Here is a 21,145-nt window from a genome sequence, read left to right as displayed (position 1 = left end):
ACAGAGAAGTATGGTATTTTAAGCCCCTGAAACTGAAACATACTTGCTGATATTCTGTTTTCTTTTAATAATATTGATGATGATGCCACTGAACACTCAGTAGCAAACTCTAGCAGTTTCTGAGTGACTCAGTACTTCCAGGGCAATGCTATCTTTCAGATTCATTAACAAAAGGTTTTATACCTGACCCTTGTTCCCTGATGTTTGTGAAATGACCCAAATTGCCTGGGTTATCTCTACAGTCCTGGCAAATCACCCCAGATTCAGTTTGGTTTAACACTGCATGTCTCTCATTTTCTACTTCGTGTACGCTGTCCTTGTGTCACCCCAAAGAGCAACCAAGGAATTAACAGGGATTCTTGGGGAGAGCAGAGATAAAAGAGGAGGATAAAGGCAAGCAACTATTTGTCTGCAATCCTGTTAGTGAAGGGAATTTCACAAGGATACCTTGCGGGGAGCATACCCTGTCCAACAGGTAAAAATCCTACACATAGCTGCTCTGTAAAATCCTAAAGTATAAAACACTTCTTTGAAACCAAATTAATGAGCCACAGCATGTTGGAAAGCATTTCTTCTGACATTTCCACAGACATAACGTTTTTCAACCCTTTTGCCTTTTGGAGCCTCAGGAACAGACTTGCTTACATTGATAAAACTCAGGAATAGAAATTGGCAGGGATTGCCACTGTGGAAACTACAATGAGAATGTACAGAGTGTATATTGTGCACACAGCTATTCTAAGTAACTTGAGGCTGAACATTTGGGGGTATAAAGGAGCTATTTTGTGCCCATTCTAATGTAAGTTAAGAATAGAAATGACAAAGAATGTAATTCTCTTAATCTGGCTTCTTAATGCTTCCTCTTGGCTTTATCTGGCTGGCTACCCGTTTGTTTAATAGAAAAGTCTTACATTTGTGAAATTTGGTCTGTAGAGATCTTCTGCAACACATGGATGATTACCTTGAAACAACAGAATTTCTGTAGGTCAAATTTTACCCCTGCCACTAAAATAAAATTAAGGAAAACCAACAAGAAAGACTGAAGGTTAAGAGATTACTTGTAAGAGAGCCTATTCAGGGGCCTGAAAGAGTACAGAAAGCCCTTGTTCCTTCAGCAGAAGCCCCTAATTACCAGTGCAGGCTTGGGCCTCTCAGACAATTTGTAGATTCCTGCCCCTATGGCCTGTTGCCTGCCCTCCACCAGCCACACCTTTCCCTCTGGATCTGTCCATACCTGCAAGGATCAGGGTGCTGCCAACAAGATCATCATTCATTCCCATGTAAAATTCTACGAAACTCTGTGAGCCTTAGCAGGTGGAGCACACCAAACAACTTTGTCCCAGTTTCTTCACATCTCATTTGACAGAGCTCCACATATTGCTGTCCTATGGGAAGGAGCTGGTTGTACATCCTGCTCTCCCTTTTTTACCTACCCACCTATTCCAGTCCTGAGTGGATCTCACCCAGGAGGCCTGCATGAGGTTCCTCCTAAGTTATCCTGTTTTGGGTATGTCTACATTTAGCCTGTATCAGGAAAAGGAGACTGAAAGGTTGAAATTGAAATAGATTTAATTACATACCAATGTCAATACAAGATACATAAAGTTATACTCAGCCCAGCAGAAGTGTAGCAGTCACAATATCAAGGTAGGCAGTCCTCAGGAGCAGGAGAAGAAAGAGTAGGGTGAGGAAGAGCCCAAGGCTCACACAAGGGCAGCCTTCACACCCTTGAGCTGCTTGCCCAGGTACTGAAGATCTGATAAGTTTTAAACAACCTCAGAAGAGCTTTAATTAAATCCTATTTCTGGCCTACAAACTGGGTGAGAGCGACTGCAGCAGTGGCTTCAGACGTGCAGAGACACAGAACTATGGAACAAAATGTATTTAACAGTACACCTTGCAGGGGAGCACTGTATGCACCACACAACAAATGCTGACCTCAGTTGCTAGGAGACTTTCCATTTATCTTATCACAACTGACAGATTTAGACCAAACAGGTAACAAGCTCAGCTCCTCAATGTGCCCTGAGCATATGAATCCAGCAAGTAGCCTTGAAACATCTGGATGGGTCCTCACCCACAGTCCCTTTCAGCCTAATAAAAGCCCTTCCCTCCATCCTTAACACATGCCTGAGCCTGCAAAAAGCAGGAAAGCATCACTGAAGTGCTTGGTGACCCGGAACAACCTCAACAGGTGCACTGCTCTTGCGGAAAACACATGTTGCTCTGTCGCTATTAATACACCAGGAGTGTGAATGGCATATGCATGTTTGTTTGCGTGGGGAGCATAAATTATGGAGTTCCCAGGTCTGCAGTCATCACCTCTTGCAGCTATAACAGCATAGTTTGTGGGTACAGCCCAGGCACAGGACCACAGGCACTTGGAAGTGAGGAGTGAAGCCCTGGGATCAAGCAGTCACAGCGAGGTGTGTGAGGGCAAACTGAGGACGCCATACAGCTGACAATCTTAATACTCTGGTGACCAAGAAGGTTCACAGATCAGTAAAGAAAACCAATCCATCATGCTGCTTCCAGATTACCTGGCTGAAGACACTCTTCCGAGAGCCTCCTGACAAGCTGCTTGCTCTATTAAGTACAAGCTGCTTGCTCTATTGCTGCTCTATTAAGTACAGAGCAGGAAAATTTTATTGTTTCAGATCTAAGAACTCAAAATAACAAGTGTAATCAATTTCCTGGGAAGTGAGGGGAAGTATAATCAAACAGTCTGTCTACACAGCATCAGCTCTGTATTCACCATAGCAAAGAGATAGCCTGTAGAACTACTAGCTGGGGAGTGACATGTCCCAGCAACAGTATTTTCCCTCTGGAACCACATATGGCAGAAAAACAAAGTCTACTTTTGTACCAAGCAAAAAGGAGCACAGATCATGAATTTATGGGCAGAAATCAGTTTACCTGCAGAAGGCACAAAACCCCATTGCCTTCCAGCATGAGCACAGCCACCATTTCCAAGCCACATTGAATAAGAAAAGGTGGGAAATGAAGAAAGTAAAGCACTCAGCTCACTTATCTCAGGACCTCCCAGTTCTGTGTACAGATAGAGGAAATGGTGTCCCTGGAACCTCTCCCTCATGGTTGGAAGATCCCTAGAAGGTGAGAAAGGTGATGATTCCAACTTTCTTGTGATATTATTTTAATTGATCAGACACCACTACTCCTGCCACTTGAAAGCCTTGGCTCAGCAGTGCATGAAAACAGAAAAACCAAGGCAGGTAGCAATATTTTTCCCCCCCTCTGAATTCAGATGCCTGTGCTACAAACCTGTATCTTCTCTGCATTACTGATGGAAGAGAGAGATAGCCAGAAGAAACACACCCTATGCACCAAGTGTACAGGGACTAAAGTGGAGAAAACCTGCATGCTCTACATCCATGGAGAAAACAATGATAGAGCAAACCAAAATGAAAATAAGCCCACTGCTGACAGCTTAGGAGAAGGAAGACTAGCTTTTCATTGCCCCAAAGGGGTCATGCCTGTGCATGGTGAAACCATAGCCATTAACAACAGAGAATAGATGTAGGAAGTGTTACCACCCATGACATCCTTTGCAGCCACCAGGGAGTCCAGACCTCACAGAAGGGTAACATATTTTTCTGCAAAGTGCACTGGTGAGGAGAGCGTTCCCACACCCTGCCTATTCCTCCCCCTTCCCCTGCAAAGGGATAGTTCACAGCTTCAGGCAAAAAAGGCGAGAATCAGCCTCGACCATAACCTCCCACTGGTGACACAATACAAACACTATTGGCCCTGATGCAAGGAGACAATGAAATTAGGATTCTGAGGAGCCAGCTAGCCTTTGGCTGCTGAGACCAGCTTTGTACTCTCAAGGGACAGCCATACATCTCACCTCACTTTCTGTTTCCCCTAGTTAGGTCCATTTCCATATGGCTCACAGTGCTCCTGCTGGCCAGTCAGTACTGTAAGGCAGACTGCATCTGATGCCTGTGCAGGAGATCAAGGAAGACCTCTGCTGTGTAAGACCTCTTTCAGATTTGCCTTCCTCTCACCTTTTCCCCACCCAAAGCCTAGTAAAAGGCACATCTATGAATGCACCCAACCTGCTGCAACCCTCTCACTGTGGCTGCACAGGACAAGGCAGACCTGGGAGGGCACAGGATGAGCGGCCCTCCATGAGAGGTGGCACTGAACCATTTTCTTCTTTTATAAAGCACAGATAAGGATAAAAAAAATAAAAGACAACTAGACTTTTATAGGTCTTTGGAAAAATAGCAGAGCAAAGAAGGCAGGAACCTGATGTTGCTGTGCAGGGCTCCCCCATCTCCACCTACGTGCAGCCTGCCCTGCCTCTCCCCCTACCTTCTCAGTGGGGTCTCCCGTGGAAGCAGTGTAGTCTACAGCACCCCAAGTTAGCATCTGACTCTGTGCAGCATCCATTAGCATGCTGATCCATAACCAGGGGATGTATCTGCTTCCCACAAGAAGATCCAAAGTGTAATATGCAGGGAAGGCAGAGACCCAATGGGCCCAAGCAATACCCTAGAGCATCATAAGGATGTCTATCAACTAATTAATCCCCTTTGCAGGGGAAAGAAAAGAAGCTCAAAGCAAACTGTCCTTTGCAGACACGACAAGGTGTTACACCACTTTTTGGCAGGAGCTGCAGTTCATACTGCATCTCTGCCCTCTCCACCCCTCTCTTGCAGCTCCCTTCCGTTCATGGAACACCTCCACTCAGAAAGCAACTCAGGAAGGCTCATGGCAGCCCCGTGACATCTTGGGACAACTGTAAAGTGTTGTTTCACTGCTCCATTTTCCTGATACTTTCTGTTTACTAGCCTATTTTCTAGGCCACCTTAATGCATGAGCAATAGGGAAAGGATCTAGAAACACTGGACTGGGAGACTAGGATATAGTCTAGTATAGTTCATTAATAGCATTGCAATGGAAACAGGGAGCAGCTGTGGCTCTCCAGCCCTCACTATCCAGGTTGCTAAGGCTTACTCCCTGCTTTCACACAATTTATTGCTTTGAAAAAGGCTGTTTATCACAAAAGCATTCATGTAATTTAACTGTCCACAGAGGCCTTGGATAACATGCTTCACAGGTCCCATTCTCAGACTCATAATAATCAGCTCAATCCCCTGCAGCCCCAAATCCCTTATTTAACAAGCACCTTTGGATCCCAGTACAGCATTACACAGCTGACAAAGAAGCAATTAAGGAGAAATATTTTTAAAAAGTAAGGATGGTGAGAGAATAATGGGAGATACAATTGCCAGATCCTTGAGTTAACTAAGGACACCAGAAAAGCACGGCTGATCCAGCCTCCTCACCACTTAATATGAATAAACAGCTTACGAGTGGGAGAGGCTGAAAGGGGAGTAGCCTCCTTCCTTGTCACGGGAGAGGGAATGTGATGATCACCAAGTACCAGAAAAGCTCCCATTTGTGAAACTCATGAAGGGAAAGAGCCTGCTGCTCCTCCCCACAGCTTCCTAGCAGTGATCTTGAGCTCCCAGCATGTCGCCTCACAGCAAGGCTCATGTCATCTTCACAATGCAGAAACACAACTGGGTTAAAAGACAAAAGCTTTCAGATAGCCTGTTCTTTTCGATGCCTTCATTTACCAATGTCTGACCAAAGGCCTTATGCTTTTGTTTTCTGAAAAGCAGCTTTGAAGTTAAGCCAGTGCCACCAGCCTTTCCCAGAGACAAGTACAAGCCTTTGCATTCACAGAAAACACAAAATACAGTCCCTGCATCTCAAGGAGAAGGATCTTCAAGGAACAGTGCAGGATACCACCGCAGATTGGGTCCTCTCCCACAGTGGGAGGTTTCTGCAGTGGGCACAGGTACACAGCTAAGTCCTAGGTCTCCTGGCCTGGCAGCTGCCCTCCAGCCACTGGCTGACCACAAGCTGTCTGTGAGCAGGGGGTCAATAGCCTTGGGTGTACAGAAACACTGCTGGAAGGAAGGGCTGAACAACTGCACCCTTTACACTGTTTGCCTAACGGCTGGCATCACTTAAAGTAAAACACTGACATTAAGTTTGGTCTCTGGCAGGCTGCAGTAAAGCAAGGCTGCATTTTTCAGTTAGCCGAGAAGCAAAATAAACAGCTGAGTCTTGACCTTACACTCACTCCCCTTGCCAATAAAGCCTAATCAAGGTGTTAGAAAATGTTTTACAAATTTAAATTAGCTTGGGTAGCTTGTGCCATCTCAGCAATTTAACCATATCCTTATTGCCTGTAAGTAACAAAGTATCTTCGCATCCTTGTCAATGAAGCTTCCACGTATATCTCTCCTTAACTAACAAAGAGTCCTTCAAAACTAGAGAAATCCAATTAATATGGTACAGAACCTGGCAAACAAAGTGATGATCTAACTTCTGACCATAAAATGAAAAGGAATTCAAAAGCTCAAAGTTCAAGCATGAAAGACCATCAGAGACCGCGGAGATTATACCTCCCAGCTGGAAGACCCCTGCCCAAAATAAACCCCCCACCCTCTGAGAACGCATAATGAATTTAAGAGAAGCTGAACCTTGAATGCAAAGCAAGTAAGAAGCTGCCCAATGGATAGTTAGTAGGTGCTGACATGAGTTGTAACTTCTACATTTCACTGTGTGTCTGTAGCACATTTCAGCTGGTGGGGCAGATCTGTGGAAATGCCCCTAGGCCCCAAATTTGCACAACTTCATACTACAGTAACACCTCCATGTTAATGAGAAACCCAGCATTAAGGAGTTTGATTCCCCATTTTGGTGACAAAGCAACAAAAGGGACAAAAGCCCAAGCCAAAAGAAATATGACAGAGTGCAATCTTCACCCACCAGCATGCAAGGGGCTGGCTCTTTCCCTGCAGAAGCACTACCAGGCCCCTCCACCACCAAGCTTTCCATGTCACAAACAGATGCACAGCCGTGTGTCTACAACATCAAGGTCTGCACCTTGCAACTACAGGAAAGAGTTGTACTGTTGTCCTCAGAGGCTTCCCTGTGAAGAATGGTTTTGCAAGGACTGGACTCTGGAGAATGGCTTTTGCCAGTTCAGTAAAACAATTTCTATTGCCTAGGTTTCACAGCCAGTTTTCTTCTCAAAAAAGTGGCCTGGAAAAGCTTCTACGTGACATCTGAAAGACAGTTCTGAGACAAGTCACTATCCTCCGAATACACAGAAAAGATACATGTGATGATGGTGCAAATACCTTAACATTAAATGATTCCTAAACAGCAAAATCCAAACTTTCCCAGGATGGGTTCAGGCTTGGACTTGGCTCTAGATCTGCAGTAGGTAACAGCTTTCCTCTGTTTTACCGTGAGCATGCAAGCATTGCAGTTCCTCAGCTTGGCCCTCCCCTAGTTCCTGGCTTGTGAATACAGCCCTCCTTTAGATTGGCATCAACAGCCCTAGCTTCTGTAAACAAACTTATCGCATGTTTAAAAGTAAAACAGAAGGGAAATGGGTCAGGAAATTATCCAATATGGTTCTGAATGAGTATTTCAAGTGGCAGAGACCTCAGGAGTCCCATAGCTACCACTGCTGGGAAATGATCTCCAGCTAACAAAGACATAAAAGACCCACCCAAGTAGGAGAAGGGCTGAAAAGCTAAGGAACTAGGAGAAGCCATGAAAGAAAATACATTATTAAGGAAAAAGAAAAAAAAACCTCAAAATCAAAGCCAGAACACCAAAGGGGAAAGAAATAAGCCTCCAGGATTAGCAGGGAGAAGTACAGATTTAAGAGAGATTCATTGTGTGAGTACAGCTTTATAAAAGCTTACAACACAACAACCTTTAAACATAGCTTTATTTCTACTGCCAAAGCACCACCACAGCCTGTATCAAATAAAGTTACAATTCTTCAAGGAGCTGAACGTGGTGGCTGTAATGGGATTTCATGGTGCTTGGTAACTTGCAGGATTGTCTGGGAAAACACACAAGAGGAAACAACAGTCAACCCTGGAGAGTTACCCTGTGCATGGAGTCTTTTGCGTATAACCGAACACTATCAGCTGGTACAATAACAAACAGATTCAATACCCCAACCTGGAATTGCTCTGCCAATGCAGGGTACTGAATGCTTCTGAAAGGTTTTCTTTCCCTGTTTTCTTTAGCTGTTTCATTGAGGGCAGAGCAAACAACCAGGCTCGTGTGCTTTGCAGTGCAGGGCGTTAACCATTTTTTCTGTGACTTATTGCTTATAAAAGCAAGGAATTGTTATTTATAGCAATGGTTATTCTTGCCATCTACCCCAAACCACCCCCCTCAACCCCCACCTTGCAAAGCCTGCGAGTCCAAGGCACCAGTTACTCTAAACTGCTGGGGGACAAGGTTAGTGCAGCTGCAGTCATCCCTTAGGCCACATTTACATTTAAACACATTTTAAAATCTGGGACTGTCAGTTTCTTAAGAGCAAAGTCTTGGCGCAGAGGGACACAGGATGTGTCCTGAGCACATCAAGGTTCCCAAGGTACAGCCTCATTCACCAGCAAGACTGAACCAGGAGGAATAGCATGGTCCCTGAAAGCATCTCCATGTGAGAAGGCTGCAGCCAGGAAGGGTTAGTTGGCCCCATGCTGTGTCAGGCAGTCATGGCGACGAAGGATGAGGGACTGCATCCCTGCACAATCAAAGAATAGGCCAAAGTTAAGCATCCACAGGCATACCTAGAGTTTCATGAGTTACTTTTGGTGACTAAGACAATTTCTCAACAATTTTTTGAAAGACAAGCACACTTACACTTTAGAAGCAGGGAGATGCCATCAAGGGCATTTTCAGGCACTGTTTTCTGTCAGGGATTAGTTTAGAGAGGTCATTTAACACAAGAGTAGCTACCATCACGCTTTTCATTACCATCAAAGCCCACAGTAACAACCACAGAGAAGACGACTTAGGATCTAAATATTCACCCATAAAAACAACAGAGTGCACAACTTGCACAAAACCAGGTGAAGAGATGGCAGGGGAAAGGGAACTGCCTGTAGAGAGAGCAGGCTGTGCTCACCAGTGAAGAGGGGAGATGCTCTGCTTGTGGGTATTGCTGATGTTAGGATTAACAGGGTGACAGCAACCCCCCAAAAAGAGGAGTTGCCTGCAATAGAAAAGATGGAGTCACCTGCAATAGTCAGGGAAGAAAAAATCTGCAGGTTGCTTGCTCAGTAGGCTGCCATGCTTCAAGCTAAGTCTGCAGTCCCATCAGTGAGTAATGTGGAGCTGAGTTTGAACTCATCAGTACGAGCAGATCAGCCTGGTAGCCTTGCCTACTTGAGTGCGCATCACAAGGCTGACCAGCAACTTGAGAACAGAATCAAAAGAGATCCCTGTAGGTTCAACTTAATCCTCAAGAGCGTGGATGGCTGAACAAAGAGGGGGTGGGTGCGTATGTAAAAATAAAGACCACAAGACACCTGGTTCTTAGTACTGCTACTAGCCTGTTTCTTCCAACACCATTAATAGCATGTTAAACTTCACAGAAACAAAAGCAAGCAGCCAGGCTCTTCTTCCCCTGAACAGCTACACAACAGAAGCAAAGATGGGTTCAATTAGCCCAAGAGCTTTTTTGATAAAGGTTACTCAAATAAGCCACGTATGGAAGCTCTCTGCATCTACAACATTTCTGCACCATCATTTGTAATGATATGACACCTCAGCTTGCAGAAGGTGCCACACTGGATACTAATAGCACACTTATTATTAGATTTTCTGCATGGTTACATAAGCCTGCAAAAGGGGGAAAAATGTAAATGATTCAAGAAGATATTCTTCTTGTGGTTCTCATGAAGTCTTTAGTATCTGAAGATGGATGACAATCCCTCCTGGCAAGAAACAATCAATTTTTATGCTTCATTAGAAGAGTTTCTTTTAAGAAAATGCTCAAAGGCAAGTCAAGTGAAGAATAATATTTTTTTTAATCTAAACATTCTGGTCAAAATTCTCAGATCTTCCAAACGCTTTTCCTAAAATAAAAGGAAACCATGTATGCAACTCTGTTTATGTCTTCCTTGTAACCTATGATCCGAGGACATTTTACCCTATCTAAATCTAGCTGCCTGAGCGGGCACACATTTCAAAGGAGGACATAATAAGGGCAAAAGCAAGGAAGGTAAGCACACTCTGGCAGAATTGAGACAGGAAAACTCCTGCCACAATACAAGCACATAAGTCAATCTCAGTCCAGTCAGAATAACATACACATGTCAGTGCAGTGGCAGCAGGTGCTGAAGAACCTGTCCAGCTGTGTAACAAAGAGCACCTATTTTCCATTTTCAGAAATGCACAGACCATCTCTTAAGCAATTGGTGACCACAGAGGACCTTTTCCCTGAACCCAATCAGTGGCATACACTGAACCCCAAAGTCCACTTCTGCACCCACTGGATCTAAGCCTGCTGATTCTCTCGAAATTAACGTGATAGGTGCCCAAAGGAATGGTGGGCTAAAAGTCACTGCTATTAAGCAAATTTATTTGGTAGGGGTTTCCAGGTAACTTAGCTATATCACAACACTGCACTCTGTATCCTACAACACAGCAGATGCAGAAAGGGTTTACAACATGCTGAAGCATCTGTCCTTACCCATCAACAAGCAGAATGCTAATTGAAGTGTCGTGCTGCCTCGTACTTCACTGCTGTGCAAATGGCACATAAATGCTGCTGCTGCTACTGGTGCGTAAGGGCTGCTCCCAGCTTAGTTAAGGGAGAGAAATCCAACACAAGTTCAGAGGGCTGGCTGACAACTAGCTATGAGCAGGAATCCCTGCTCTTCCCCCACTAAATGTAAATGGTGTCTGGTAAACTTACTTTTTGGAGTGCTTAGCACTCTTGCCTTCATGCACATGGAACAGCCCTCAGCCCAAGCCAAGCCTCTGACAGTAACAAGGAAGACAGACAACAATACCAATGCTGTGAAAGGCTTTTTCACTGCACTACCAGCTCATCTAACCCACCTTATGATCACTCAGACAGCATGACAGCTGGCTTTTTCTCTAGTAAATGTATTATTTCCACAACTTGTATGCAAATAACTCTTGTGCCCTCTGAGACACTCACTGAATTGCCCATGTGAGGAAAGCTTTAGGGTACTGTATCACTGTACCTTTGTCTACTGGAAAATAAAAGAAAAATCAACTACTGCAAAACTACTAAGACTTTGCAGACATAGTAAAACATGGCAAGAATTTTTTAGATCCTGCATTTAGGTCGTGGCACAGAAGGTCAAATTTAAACTCACTTCTTCACCTGGAGTACAGCTGAAAGGAGCGATGTCCTATGTCTACATCTCTGGTGGTAAGAGGCAACCATTACATTCTGAAGGGCTTTTTTTTTTTTTAAGTCCTCAAAGACCAGAACTTGGGGCTTCTATCTCACAATCTCTGTCTGCAGGAAGCAAAATGATTTTGGGTATTACGAGTCGTTGAATTCCCTCTTGAATTTTGGTCACTCTGTGAAAGCAGGAGTTTGAAGAAAGCCTTTTCTCTCCTGCGCTGCTCCACGGCAGTAATTACGAGGTGCAGCTCTGCACAAACAGAGCATATTTGTGTCCCTGCTCAGTTCATGGATGAAATGGACTTTGTGTACACCAGTATTTTGAATGTCATACTCTTAAGTTAGGCATCTCAATCAATTTTTAGAGACCTAAAAAAATGCTTGACTTGAAGTCAAGCACTGACAGGTGGAGCAGCTGCATCTCGTTATTTAAACAGAAGACGCAATTGTTCAGCACCTTTGAGTATCGGACCAGCTTTATTTAGGTTGCTAACTTCAGTCACCCATAGAAGAGCAAAGTCAAGTGAGATTCATACCCTTTTCAAAGCTTCATGCTTTTTATACATGCAAGTGATAAAGCTGCCTGTATTAGTGAACACAAAAACCGAAACAGCGGCATACTTGGAGCCACTTGTACCATCGACATCCCACATCTAAGTAATTCCATTGAAATGTTAATGAGATACATTGCAATTTCAGGATCATTTACTACATTTGTTTAGTACAATCACCTTGCAAGAAGTCTTTAAATGCTTTATTTGCAAAGAGCTGCAAACACTGCCCCTAGGAATGTGGATATAATGTGTCACATTTTATTTTTTTTGGTAAAAAAATTTGAATAAAAACCAAATCAAACCAAGCCCTAGAAAAACATGCTTGGAAAAATGCTTGCTGGTTTTCCCTGCAGGTGCAAGCTACCTACATTCATGGGGGTAAAGGAAGCAGAACAAAATAAAAAAAGAGTAAGAGGACTGATCTGAAATGTCTTGACTAAGTTAACATACCTATACTGAACTTGTAAGCAGGTCATTATATTATTTACAGTCTTGCCTTAAGAGGATGTGGAATTTTTTTGTGTGTGCATGCACATTTGAATTTTTTTATACATCTATAACTGCTGATATCAAGAGTTTTGTTCTTTGTCTCAGAAGAAATGATCTGATTCTGCCTTCACTTAAACTGATCTGCCTCTCAAATCCAACAGTTACACTGCTGTAAAATTACTATTATCGAGGAGAAGAACATTCTAAAATTATCGCTCCAACAGAGAGCACGAAGCCTGAAACACTCAGTGCTTTCAACATCGTTTTGTTGGGCCTGTGATCTCGGCACGGCTGGTAACGCAGCCAGCTGAAGCCATGAAAGGGAGCTTTGTGCCCAGCTACACACCAGGCCATGCAAGACTTCCAGCTTTCTGACTGGCCAACGGGGATGTTGCTCTTAGTAACACGGCAAGATCGATTAGGTACAATGACAACAACAACAACAACAAAAGGCCTTTAGCAGGACAGCAGTGGAATAAAAGTTCTTCATCTATGAAAGCTGCTACAGTGCATACCAGTGAAAAATATCCAGTTGTTGAAAAAAGGCAAAGTGCTCAATATTCCAGATACTCAACTAGTAAGTAGATTTAGAGAGTTGTTTATAATGGGAGAAACCTCAGCCCCATCTGATCCAGAATGAATGCAGTGGGATACCTCTGGTGAATCACACACAAACTTGCAACTCCATCTGCAGCATATGGCCCTGCAAAGGAAAACCCAACTACTCTCACTATCATTGTGACGTTTGCCCTCAAGATCTTATTCTGACTTCTGCTGGTACTTTGCTCCTGTGGGTGGAAGCCGGCCAACAAAAAGAAAGAGATCTTCCCTGGAGAGCTTCCTTTCTTCAAGAACCTCCAGCAGACATATCTTGAACAGGATGCCAGGGAGCAGAGAGAGAGCTGCAGTGAATCAGTCCTCTCTCTGATGATCCCATGTCCCATCTCTTACCCTTCAGGGCTGTTTCAGGGGATCTAGGCTTAGAAATTGGCTTTTTTTCCCCAGGAAGACAGGGGTTGGAGGTAAGCAGTCCTGCCAGCCAGCTAAATACCACAGAGGCAGCTCCTTCACAGCATGCTCCCATGGCAGAAGGATGTGCTGTAGTGGGCTGGGCATGGGAATGCCATATACACAACACTTTCCTGACCCAGGTAAGAACAGCACTCAGCATCTGACCTGGAGGCACATGCATCTGTAAAATTTACCCAGACATATTATACCGTAACAAACATTTCAGCAACAAATGTGCTGGTTGCAAAAGGCCCCAAACCTATCGGCTAATCTTTTCCCAGGGTGATTAAGAAGTATCACAGCAGTGATGTTTTATTAATCTGTTAAAAAATATGACTCACCATGGGCAGGTGGTGAACACCCTACACCATGAAAGGTGAACAGCAGAGCCTTCTAACTCCTTTGGGTTGAGCTGACAAACAATTAGCTGGCACTCTGTTACCTCCACTCTGCTTCCCCATGCAAAGCCTGAGCATGGCATAGCTGGTCCTCACTTTCTGCTGGCTTCTGCCTGCTCTTCAAACCAGGCAGGTAGCTGCCTGCCAAAGGAAGTGAGGAGAAAGATGCAGGTCCTGAAGACAAAGTGAGGTGGGGTAATGATTCAGTACTCCCAGTGCTTTTAAATAATCTCCTTCCACACTTCATCACTCCATGACACCTTCACGGGGTTCAAATTAGATTTTAGACTGGGTAAACCCTCTTTATTCCTTGGACTTTTTCCTTTAACCATATCCTAATCCATGTGCCCATTTCTTAGCATTTATATAGCTACCCACAAATACATACTCACATCATATATACAAAGAAATGTATATCAGTCCAGCTCTACTGCAAGTTCCTGCAGAGACAAACCCAGCTCGATTCTCCCAGTGCCATAAAGTTTGCAGAGCTGCTTTAAATATCTCTCTTCTTCAGAACACAGATTGGCTCAACGAGGTGGTATATACACATTACTCTGTATACTGTGTATGTGTGAACATATGTTTGATAGCTAGATCGCTCTATTCCAATACATAAAACTGTGTATACACTTGTTCTTTTAAAACCTCACTGCTGCTGACTTTAGCAGAGGGTCCCTCCAGGAATTTCACTCCCCTCTCTACCCTGGGAAGGCTTTCCTCCAGCCATCAGCGAGACTTTGCAGCTGGCTCCAGAGCAGAGCAACGATGCTGAGAGCATCAGGCAGAGGGGGCTGCGAGAGTGTGTTGTGAGATGCAACTGCCTCAAAGGGCTGAGCCTGCCGACTGTGCTAGAGGCTTTTCTCGCTTGCGTAAATCATTTCTTGAAATAATAATGCTTAAAATAGTTCATCAAGTCTCCAGGTTTCTCACTTTTTTTTCCCCTGCATGCAGAATTAGGCAGCCAGGATTGAAGACATACATCTGCACACCGGCCTGCTATTAACACCAGGGATACCTGTGTCTGAGACTTTACGCAAAATGAAGTAGGATTCCGATACCACCAAACTCAAGGGGATGCTGCTGTGCAGTTGTTCCCCAAACTACCATCATGTTAACTACCATGTTAGTGGTTTCTTATCCAGATAGATGTTAACAGTAAAGAAAGGGGCCAGACTTCTTGGGATAATACATTTGATGGTGATAAAAATGTTTCCATGGAGCTGTACAGCAAAACAAAAATTGCTGCCCTTTATCTGATGCACACACATTTTATACTTGCAATATGTCTAAAGTGATTTTATGACTAAATCCTGGGAAAAATGCGAAGAATGCTTGGCTAGAAGCATACTTTTCCAGTAAAAACACAACATGGCTTATTAACTGCAGCACTTGGAGGAGGCTGTTCAACATGAAGTGCACTTTTGTTTAGCTCAGGACCAAAAATGTGTTTGGATATACGTTTTCTTTAGCTTCAGGCACCAATCTGACTGACTACATCAGAGGGGTCTCCAAACCCTTTTAGCATACACTAGCTTCACTACAAATGAAGTGGTATTCTATTAAACGTGCCAGGGTACTGCAGCTGAAGGCAAGGTTAACACCTCCTGGCTTCTTCAGAATATATTAAGCAGAAATAATGGAAACAAAAAGCTCCATTAGATAAGTCGTTAAGATTTTTGTAGCTGCTGATCAGCAACCTTGTTATGGCAACACTTTTCAAAGTCATTGCAAGAAATGTTAATTGTGGCGATGGTGGGGTGGGGACAACGCACAATGAACTGCGCCAGCAGTACTATTAGTGTTACCGTGAGAACAGATTATGCCATTTCCATTCTATCTTTGAATTCTGGTGGGTGTAGGGTGATGTGACTCTGAATGATGTCAGATTACCCAGCCTACATTTTTCTTGGAAAGAAGCTCCTTCCTCCACTTCTCTAGCAGGAGGGCTTGTAAATACTGCACTTAGGAAATCTCAGTTTCATCAAGACTCTGGAACGATCCCCATGCTATCTGGAATTTCTTTAATCGGACAGCTGGGAGGTGTATGCTTCTTGAATACCTGGAAACACCAGAATATGCTCACTTGGGCTTGTGAAATTGTGAGAACCAGTAACAAGGGCTGGTTTCCTTGAGTAATCCCCAGGAAACAGGACTTTGCCCTCCCCAGTGTGGGCTGAAGTCCAGACGATCTCGGGCACATTTGTAGGCGGGTCACAATGTCACTCCTCTCCCGTGAAAATACTAACAGTAAGAGGTTTTGTCTCTAAATCTGCAGCTACCAAACCATCAACACTGCACAAGGGGGAAGAGTGCAACTCAGTCCACTGTGCCTGAAAGGTACAGTATAATATGCATGCAATCAAGACACATAAAACTACCCAAGGCAGAGCTTGTCAGGAAACAATCAAATTCTGGCTTTTGCTTTGTAACAGCCATGGGTTTGCACACCTTTGCCCCCTGCTCCCCTCCTTAGCCTACCACAAAAAGCTGTGGTCTAGAGATGTGCATAGGGCAGCAGGGCCAATCCACATCAGCCAGGGCTGCGCACACAACTCCAGGCACTAACCCTCCCCTCCTGCCCCATGAGGTTGGGGGCAAGCAGCTGTCTCCCAAGATGCACTGTTAAGTGCGAACAGAATGAGAAAATCTCCACCCTCCCTGCCCCAGCACACCCACAGAAGCAGCAGGATGGGCAGAAAACCATAGGGATTACTCAGTTTACGTTTGAACTAAAGACAAAAGATTTTAAAGTCCAGTCATGGGCAAAACATGCTCCCTCCTCTCAATCGCCAGGTCCTTTTCCCAGCCACGTGGATAGGCCCTCCCCTTACTCAAACCAGTACAGTACAAACTATCAGGCAACAGACCCTGCATCAAGTCCAGAAAGAAAACTAACATTAAATTCTGTTTATTTCTGCTGTTGCTGAACTCATGAAGGATACAGCTGGGATGAACTACAAAGATCATCTCCTTCCACGTGAAAATGACTTTCACAATGCTACCCTCCTCCTCTTTGTACTGCATCAAGCAAGCTCCCAGTGATACTGAAAGTGGAGATATGCTGATACAAGACATATGAGATGGTTCTTACATTAATCATTTCACATCTATTTTCTTTAATGTTTGAAAATGCCCCCTTTCACAGTGAAAGAAGGAGCTGCACGTGTCATATTCAGAAGCATTTGTTGCTTTTCTGGAATTAAATACAAGAACTGAATTATTCTTTTCCTACAGAAAAAATATGATGCAATGCGGTCGGGTTTTCTTCTCTCGGGTTAAGGTCTTAAAAAACCAAATCATATCTGATTTTTAGACTTCTTTAATGCTTTTCCAATGTGCACTGAAGCTTTACAAATTAATTCTGAAACTCACTGAAGAATTTTAAAAAAATAAAAGTAAGAACGCTTTGATGATTGTTCCTGCACGCATTCACCCCGACATAAGCACACACACGCAAGCTTTTCTAACAGAAAAGTCACACACAGAGGCAAAGAAGCCTGTCCATGGGTGTACACAGAAATCCCAGTCTCAGTACTGGGAAATGGAAGGATGGAAAGGCTCGGCTAAAGCAGCCTGCGGTACACAGATGTGCCAAGAATCACAACAGAACTCCTCAGCTCTTTTCACAAAATAAGAGTTATACCATCTTCTTTGAGGTGAGGCTACTGGGCCTGTGCATGTAGAAGGCAAAGACTGTCTATGATACACCGAAACATGTATTTTTATTTACCACAAGACCAGTGTGTGGGGTTTTCACTCTGCTGAATAATTTCACCCCTGCAAGTCAAGTCCCTTGCCTTCTTCCATTTCCGCCTGCTTCTCCTATAACCTTTTGGTTCCTGCTTCTTCATTCCTGAAATACAGTTACTGCTGAACCATTTATATCTCATCCAAGATGCTTGTCTCACACTTGGCAGTGCTGATGAGTTCTAAAGGGAGCTGCTGCCATGTGAGGCTGATTTGCTCTACACTTTGTGCCACCTCATCGATACTGGTGTCCCATTTACCTTTACAGCTACAACCTAGACTCACTGATATGCTGTCCGCAAATGTCAGGCCAAGATCTGAGTTATCTGTTGCTCACTTCCTCTGCCTCTTAAACTTGCAAGAGAATCTCTAAGAGAACATTTTGCTGACCTATCACAATTTAATTTTTGCCTGCTTACCCCTATCTTCAAGATGGTACTTTGCACATTATGGTTTGTTCGTGAAAAAGAGGTAATTTTTCTCCAAGCATCTTTCTCTATCCTTTATTGCTCTCTATTTTAAGCAACTTTCATCTGAGAACTGACAGCTCTGGAGACCAAGGCATTGAAGGGAGAGAAGCCAAGCACAATTCCCTTGCTCTAACAAAAGCTAAGGGCAAGTTCTCTATCCTCTTTGTTGTACTGTAAGAAATTGCATCCACTTTCCGTCTGGCTTAGTCACTGAAAACTCCCTGTTCACCAAACTGATGTGTTGGGCAGGTAAATGACCAAACCTGTCCACACAAACCCCTTTGAAGGAGTAGGACTCAAATCCTTGACTGAAAAGGATGAGTTATACTGGTGAAGGGATTGCTCTTCACTTTCATACAATCCCATACCTCCACAGACAAAGAACAGAGGCAATACACCCATGTAGGAAGGCCTCAGCAAAAAGCCACAGGAAATACACACTCCTCTGCTGCTGGCCAGGGCCAGATGGAGCCTTCCCAGCTATCAGTCCAAGCAGCCACATCGCCAGAACATGCTTGGCTGAATCATGTCCACAAGGCAAGATGGCTGGAAAAAGTGAATGCCTTGCTTCTCAAGGGGGGGGAGGGGCAAATAAAAATTAAATCAGGATTTTAGCCTTCCAGTTTTGCTGTCAGTGATGCTGAATGTCAAAATTCTTGACCAATTCCTTAGGGAAAAGAAAGTGCACTAAAGAAGTGAGAAGGGCATCTGTAATGGGAAGCTACCACCCAGAAATTCTCCAAAACCACTCTTAGCAGTTAAATGATTTTTCCCACCTGAGAAACAAAAGTATTGCCATACCCTAAGCCATTCACTCATTCAGCGATGAATAGCCTGGCTTCCGATGAGAAAGTTAACCATGTGCCACAGAAATGTTGTACCATGCCTTCTGTAAAGGTGTTAAGGAAGGCAACACTGCAGTTGAGTCATTAGGCTAAAATTAGTTTACCAAAGGATGGGGGTGACAGGAATTTTATAGATTATTCTGACATGGTTTAACCCCAGACAGCAACCTCAGTCAAACAAAACAGCTCACTTGCTCCCCCCCTCAGTGGGATGGGGGAGAGTATTGGAAGGATAAAAGTGAGAAAACTCGTGGGTTGAAATAAAGGCAATGTAATAGGTAAAGCAAAACCCATGCATGCAAGCAAAGCACAACAAGGAATTCATTCACCACTTCTCATCAGCAGGCAGGTGTTCAGCTATCTCCAGCATAGCAGGACTCCATCACGTGCAACCGTGACTGGGGAATACAAACACCATCACTCTGAACACCCCCTCTTCCTTCTTCCCCTACTTTTATGTATTAAGCATGTTATCACATGGCATGGAAATATCACTTTGGTAAGTTGGGGTCATCTATCCTGGTTGTGTTGCATCCCGACTTCTTGTGTATGCCCAGCCTGCTCACTGGTGGGATGGTGTGAGGAGCAGAAAAAGCCTTGACTCTGTGTAAGCACTGCTCAGCAATAGCTCGGTCATCCCTGTGATACCAATCCTGTTTCCAGAAGAAATCCATGGGCTTTAATTCAAAAGGTTCCCAACCATTTTTGAATCTTTTTTGTTTTATTACAAGTACACACTTAGGAAGATACAATGCTGTCTGAGAGATGACCCCAACCGCTCCTTTGAAGCTGGCATATAAACAATGAAGATGACAAAAGCACATTAAGAAGCAGAAGCACCATTTAGTTATTTGCAGGCATTACGCACTGTCAATAAATGCTGATTAAAAAAATGAGTAAATAAGGCAATCAGAGCCCAATGTATTGCTAAGTAACAAAATAAACCTTTTAAAACTCAGTTTTCAAGCCAAACCCTATTTTTGGGTTGTCGTAAACCAGCGGCAGACTAAGATGTGCATGGTAACCAACTGCTATGTTGGTTTGCCAACATCCATCACACAAATTGATTAAATATAGTCTGCATCAGTCATTTAATACAGCAGAAATAAAGCCACTGTAATAGAATACACTGTGCAGGATCAATACTTCTTTCTAAGGAAATAAATGTTTCAACACCACCTTGACATATATTTCTCTGTGGTGGTGCCCCATCCATGTTCCAGTACTGAGGTGGCAGTAGGGAGTCATTAACCTTGCCTTTCAGAGACTCTGAAAATCATACAAGATCCAGCTGTGACATCTAAGCCTGCATGAAGCTACACAAATCCTCTTCCTCAGAGAAAGAAAACACAACACTGAAACACCAGGCAGCAACAGATGCAGGATGCTGCCAGCCTGGTCTGCACACCACAGCGGAACTCTACACTGGAAACACCGTGCTCGCTACCCTACCTTCTCAATACAAAGCATCCAAGGATGCAATCCCTGCAATCTTCAGGGGAACAACCATCTCAGCATCAGACTCTTCTCTAAAATTTCATAGCATGGGCAGGACCTGAAGAAAGCAAGAGGAAGGAGGCAATAGATTTATCTCCTTAAACAATGCAACAATGAGAAAACAGGATCAGCAATCCAAAGCCCCATCACTACAGCAGTCTGGGGAGGGGCAGATAAATCTTTCCTTTCCATGTCATTCTTTTAAAGAGAACTTACTGGTACAGAATAACTATGGTGGATATGGTGCCACAAGCATAAGCAACATTAAAAACTCCATAAGCTTATTAAAAAAACTCAAGCACTAGTTTTCATCATTCACATTGTAACTTTCTAGCTGTGTACTGGAAAACTCAGCTTTATGTCCAAAAACCCTCCCAAAAAAACATAACTACATGAAAAGTGGAATTTAAGAACTTCTGACTTGCTTGGATACAGAAGAAAAGTGAATGAGTAAACCAGGCCTGTTCTGCTCAGTCATTCTCACTTGTAATGGCTGTAAAGCTGTGTGCCAACAACAGCTCTTCCTCAGCCTTTGAGAACAGCCCGATGAGCCTGTTCCAAGTAAGTATAAAATAGTTTTATCACTAGTAGTTTTACAGCAAGGCAACTTCTGCTCTCTTTTGTTAGGTGCTGGTTTGGGTTGTTGTTTTTTTTAAACAAGTACAACAAGCAAAGACAGTTACAGGGCAGAAAGTTGAACAGAGAGGTGTTTTGGTTTCTGCAAGGAAATCCCTTTTCAAATAAATGCTAAAATACAGTGTTCTTAGAAACCCCCACGTGACCTGCAACCATGGTCAGTGTTTTCACCACCCACAGATGATACGAGGAGGAGAGGGGGATGCCCCAAACATGATGCTAGGACCCCTCCCCTATGCAAGACCCTTCC

At 43.8% G+C, this 21,145-nt stretch overlaps 1 protein-coding gene across 4 annotated transcripts in view; it reads right to left on the bottom strand.

Annotated features, from left to right (window-relative positions):
- Positions 1-21,145, bottom strand: part of ATXN1 (ataxin 1) — a 445,788-nt gene that overhangs the window by 39,772 nt on the left and 384,871 nt on the right. The window contains exon 12 of one of the 4 annotated variants that reach the window (XM_068160811.1): positions 20,215-20,317. The exons of the other annotated variants lie outside the window; for them this stretch is intronic. The gene's annotated coding sequence lies outside the window, so the exon portion shown is untranslated. The remainder of the gene's footprint in view (positions 1-20,214; positions 20,318-21,145) is intronic. 4 annotated transcript variants of the gene reach the window in all.

The sequence above is a fragment of the Melanerpes formicivorus genome, unplaced genomic scaffold (assembly GCF_026170545.1).
Source record: "Melanerpes formicivorus ecotype bairdi unplaced genomic scaffold, bMelFor1.0.p_v2 SCAF_53, whole genome shotgun sequence".
NCBI classification, from domain to species: domain Eukaryota; kingdom Metazoa; phylum Chordata; class Aves; order Piciformes; family Picidae; genus Melanerpes; species Melanerpes formicivorus.
This window is presented reverse-complemented; position numbering and strand designations above follow the sequence as displayed.